Genomic DNA, 5,544 nt, shown 5'->3' on the forward strand with positions numbered 1-5,544 from the left:
GCAACTCTCCGCGGAGCCCCAGCCATGCGCTCCATCTGAGGAAAGGCTTTCCTGCAGCTGTCTCAGCCATCCTTGCCACCTCTCATCTCCCACTAACATGGCAACCTTTCTCTGCCTCCATGCTGCCCCCACCACCCAGTCTAGACAATTCCGTGTGTCTGCAGCCTCCCCCAGCAGGATTGCTGCTGTTACAGCCATAGTCACTGCCCACGTGGTGAGTGGTCGGGCTCTAGCCCTCTCCTGCTCCCCACGTCACAGCTGTCCCCTGTTCACCCCACCCAACCTCCTATAATGGCCTGTGTAAGAACACTGACTTTTTCACTTGCTGTTCCAGGTCCACTGAGAGCCCACGATGCCAGCCAAGCCCGAACCGAGTCCTGGCCCTGCCAGCCCCATAGAGTCCTGTGGGTGACCCATTCTTTATTGGGAGCGTTACCTACTGTCTGGATGCCAGCCATCAGGGAAGACTGAAACCCCTCAGATCAGGAGTCCAGCCTGAGCTGGCAAGGAGTTTGTGCCCCTTTGGAGGCTGGAATGCTGGACCCCAGTTCCGTCCTCAGGTGCCAGGACGTGGCCTGAGCATTGTCTCCAGTCTGGTTCCAGCTTTTTCCCCATCATTGACCCACTGCCCAGACCTCTGCATGGTTCCTGGCTACCGAGATCTCTTCACAGCAACCAAAGAGTATCTGAGCTTAGAAGATCCTAAGGAATCGCCCAATCTGGTGGAGATGCTCTAGAGTATTCAAAAACATAATCGTCTTTTTCACTGGAACAATTATTAGGGGTGTTTCTGCACTGGTGCTGTGGGATAGAGAAGCTAAATGTCCCACAGTGCACAAGGCAATCTGCACAGTGACAATGGCACCTCTTCCTTCGCTGGATAAACAGTGATTCTAGTCGAAAGTGCTTAACTGTGTAGTTGTAGTAACTAAGAGCTGCGGAGGATAAGGGACTGGCCCAGGATTACATGCGCATTTGTCTTATAGGCAATCCCAAGAGGGGAACCCAGGCCTTCTCCCTCTTGAGAATATCAGTGTCATCTGTTCAATATTCCACCAGCAGTCACCAAGTTTGAGGCACTGTGGGAGAGTCAAAGACTAAAGTGAGACCCATGCAATGACTTCACAGAGGTGTCATTTGAGCAGAGGCTTAGAAGTTGGCTCATGGACTGGTGGCTCAGAGAGTAAAGAATTTGCCTACAATGCAGGAGACCTGGGTTCGATCCCTGGGTCAGAAAGATCCCCTGGAGAAAAGGAATGGCTACCCAATCCAGTATCCTTGCCTGGAGAATTCCATGGACAGAGGAGCCTGGAGAACCACAGTCCATGTGACCACACAGTCAGACATGACTGAGGGACTAACACTTCCACTTCCATGGACCTGTGACTTCTGAAAGTTGGGGAGAGCATAACAGGAAATGATGGGACACGAGGACTGGTGCCCAGGAGTGAAGGTCGATGAGAAGTGAGCACAGACTTTGGGGAGAAAGCAGAGGAGAATGGGGAGGAGTTGGAAGGTGAATTGAGACTAGAGCACAGAGGACTTTGCATGTCAGTTGAGGGTTAGAATTTTCTGCTACAGGCAATAGGAAGCCACTGTGATATCAGAGCAGAAGGTGGGCAGTGGTGAGCACTCTGCTTCATAGCAAGTTTCCTGAGACTGCCTATGGGAAGCAATGGGAGGGAAATTATAGGGGCAGGAAATTGCGGTCTGAACATTCCTCAAGAAAGACACACATGATGTCATGAATGAGAACAGGATCAAGGGAATGGGGTGAGAGAATGGAGACCACCTCAGAGCCAAGCCACACTGCAGGATTGGCCATGTCCTTAGCATTTAAACCAGGGATATTATCTGAGTTTGGGTTCCCTCGGAAGTAGACCCTAGGAAAAGGACTTGAGAGAATTCCCTGGTGGTCCTGTGGTTGGGAGTCCGTGCTTCCACTGCAGGGGGCACAGGTTCGATCTCTGGTCAGTGAACTAAGATCCCACATGCCACTCAGAGCAGAAAAAAAAAAAAAGAGGAAGAAGACAAAGCATTTGAAAATAGTTTATCTGGGAGATGATCTCAAAGATAAACAGTGGGGGAATGGAGAAATCAGGCAGGAAAAGGAGGATAGCAAAAAAAAAAAAAAAAATGTGTTACATCAAGCCAATTACCCCCGTGGGCAACTGAAGATCAGTCTTGCTGGAAATCTCTGAGAAAACAGTAGAGAACACACACTTCTGTGTTAATCCTTAAAGGGCAAAGGAGCTGGGAGTATTTATCCACTGACTCACACCAGTCATTCTTTGAGGGGTTGCTCCTGGGAGCGTTAACTCTGGCACTTTTGGAATGCTCCACATGCAGGAGCAGGCTTTACAGCCAGAGAAAGTCCTCAGGTATAATCTCAGGTGCTTGCAGTTGGAAGCTACCAGGTAGCTGTGTAGGAAAACGGTGAGTACCTGTAAGATGGGGCAAGGCATTGATTGTATCTGCAACACACATTCTTTACATGCAAGTGACATGGGTTAGCCAAGACAGCTCCCTGTGTAAAAGTGACTCCATAAGTGAACTAGGTAGAATCTTTCTTTCTTTCTTTTTTTTTTTTTTTTTTTGGCTGCATCATGCGGCAGGCATGTGGGATCTTAGTTTCTCCACCAAGAATCGAACCCACGCCTCCCTGCATTAAAAGTTCAGAGTCTTAACCACTGGACCACCAAGCAAGTCCTAGGTAGGATATTTCTGAGAGAGGACATTGACTGATGAAATGCTTGGCTTCTGTGACCCCAGGAAGGCAGAGAAGGAATCTGAAGTATAATAATCGGTTCTATCAATTTACTTTATGTTTTGATGCCAAGTTATCAAGTGCCACCACCACTGCCGCTAAGTCGCTTCAGTCGTGTCCGACTCTGTGCGACCCCATAGACAGCAGCCCACCAGGCTCTCCCGTCCCTGGGATTCTCCAGGCAAGGACACTGGAGTGGGTTGCCATTTCCTTCTCCAATGCATGAAAGTGAAACGTCAAAGTGAAGTCGCTCAGTCGTGTCCGACTCCTAGCGACCCCATGGACTGCAGCCTACCAGGCTCCTCCATCCATGGGATTTTCCAGGCAAGAGTACTGGAGTGGGGTGCCATCGCCTTCTGCGTATATCACATGAAGTAACTCTATACCTAGTAATGCTTTAAAATCTAATCTTATTTTGACATAGTTACACTAGCCTTTTGCTTTTGTGAGTGTTGTATGTTATACCTTTTTCTTTGTATTTCAGGTAACTCTATGTAAACAGTGTATAGTTGAATCTTGTTCTTATCCAAAATAAGTCTGAAAGTCTTTGCCTTTGAATAGGAAAGTTTTACATATAATAAAATTATCTTTATCTTTAGGTTTAAAATCTACTATTTTTCTCTTTCCTTTCCTTTCCCAAGGAGATCCAACCAGTCCATTCTGAAGGAGATCAGCCCTGCGATTTCTTTGGGAGGACTGATGCTAAAGCTGAAACTCCAGTACTTTGGCCACCTCATGCGAAGAGTTGACTCATTGGAAAAGACTCTGATGCTGGGAGGGATTGGGGGCAGGAGGAGAAGGGGACGACAGAGGATGAGATGGCTGGATGGCATCACTGACTCGATGGACGTGAGTCTGAGTGAACTCCGGGAGTTGGTGATGGACAGGGAGGCCTGGCGTGCTGCGATTCATGGGGTCGCACAGAGTCGGACACGACTGAGCGACTGATCTGATCTGATTTTTCCCTTTTTTTATCTTGCCTTCTATATGTTCTATCCACTCTATGTTTCCTCTCCCCTTTCTTTGCATCTGTTATTTCATCCGGTTACCTTCCTCTATTATTTTGTAAAGTTATTTACTCTTTTACAATGTCTTAGTAGTCACCCAGAGATGACAGCATGTATTCTTAACAAATCCTGCCAAGTCGCTTCAGTCGTGTCCGACTCTGTGCGACCCCATGGACTGCAGCCTACCAGGCTTCTCCATCCCTGGGATTCTCCAGGCAAGAACACTGGAGTGGGTTGCCATTTCCTTCTCCATAACAAATCCTAATATTAACTGATTCTTTTACTCTCTTCCCTTAAAATATAGGCAAAGACCTTGGGGCTTTAACTCCCCACAAACACTATCATATTATTTTTCTATACAACCAGTATTATTTGATATTTACTCACATATTTGCCATTTTCATTGGTCTTGATTCCTTTCTGCATCTCTGACCTCCCATTTGGGTTTATTTTCCTAATAATCCCAATAGAAAATTTCCCAATAGGAAATATTTCCCAATAGAAAATATTCTATTAATGTGGGCCCACTGGTGACTAATTCTTGTGATTTTTATTAGACTGAAATGTATCTATTTCTTCTTTACTTGAATTTTTTTTTCTGGGTATTGAAAAAAAAGTTGGTGGTTATTTTCCATCAGCCCTCTAAAGAATCCCACTGTCTTTTGGCCTCTGCTCTTTTCCATTAAGAAATCAGTTGTATATCCAATTTGTTATCTCTTTGAACGTAATCTCTGCTTTTCTCTGTTTTTTTTTTAATTAATTTATTTTTTATTGAAGGATAATTGTTTTACAGAATTTTGCTGTTTTCTGTCAAACCTCAACATTAATCAGCCATAGGTATACATATATCCCCTCCCTTTTGAAGTTCCCTTCCATCTCCCTCCCCACCCCACTCTCCTAGATTGATACAGAGCCCCTGTTTGAGTTTCCTGAGCCAAACAGCAAATTCCCATTGGCTATCTATTTTACATATGGTAATGTGAGTTTCCATGTTACTTTCTCCATACATTTCACCCTCTCCTCCCCTCTCCCCATGTCCATAAGTCTATTCTCTATGTCTGTTTCTCCATTGTTGCCCTGTAAATAAATTCTTCAGTACCATTTTTCTAGATTCTGTATTTATGTGTTAGAATACAGTATTTATCTTTCTCTTTCTGACTCACTTCACTCTGTATAATAGGTTCGAGGTTCATCCACCTCATTATAACTGACTCACATGTGTTCCTTTCTATGGCTGAGTAACATTCCATTGTGTATATGTACCACAACTTCTTTATCCATTTATCTGTCGTTGGACGTCTAGGTTGCTTCCATGTTCTAACTATTGTAAATAGTGCTGCAATGAACAATGGGATACATGTGTCTCTTTCAATTTTGGTTTCCTCAAGGTATATGCCTAGGAGTGAGATTGCTGGGTAGTAAAAATATGGAACACTTCATGAATTTGTGTGTCATCCTCGTGCAGAGACCATGCTAATCTTCTCTGTATTGTTCCAATTTTAGCGTGTGCTGCCGAAGCGAGCACTGCTTCTCTCTGTTTTCAAGATCTTCTCCTTATCTTTAATTTTCAGCTTTTAGTTTTATCTAATAGTAAAAATGTACTTTCATTTTACTCATATAGGCATAGGTAAGACTCTTGAGAGTCCCTTGGACTGCAAGGAGATCCAACCAGTCTATTCTGAAGGAGATCAGCCCTGGGATTTCTTTGGAAGGAATGATGCTAAAGCTGAAACTCCAGTACTTTGGCCACCTCATGCGAAGAGTTGACTC

The 5,544-nt window shown here is 44.9% G+C and overlaps 1 non-coding gene across 1 annotated transcript; it reads right to left on the reverse strand.

The window, feature by feature from the left end:
* Positions 1 to 5,194: 5,194 nt before the first annotated feature.
* Positions 5,195 to 5,297, reverse strand: LOC112443919 (U6 spliceosomal RNA). Its single transcript, XR_003032320.1, has one exon. It is a non-coding gene; the product is annotated as a U6 spliceosomal RNA (small nuclear RNA).
* Between the last annotated feature and the right edge of the window lie 247 nt (positions 5,298 to 5,544).

The sequence above is a fragment of the Bos taurus genome, chromosome 23, assembly GCF_002263795.3.
Source record: "Bos taurus isolate L1 Dominette 01449 registration number 42190680 breed Hereford chromosome 23, ARS-UCD2.0, whole genome shotgun sequence".
NCBI lineage: Eukaryota > Metazoa > Chordata > Mammalia > Artiodactyla > Bovidae > Bos > Bos taurus.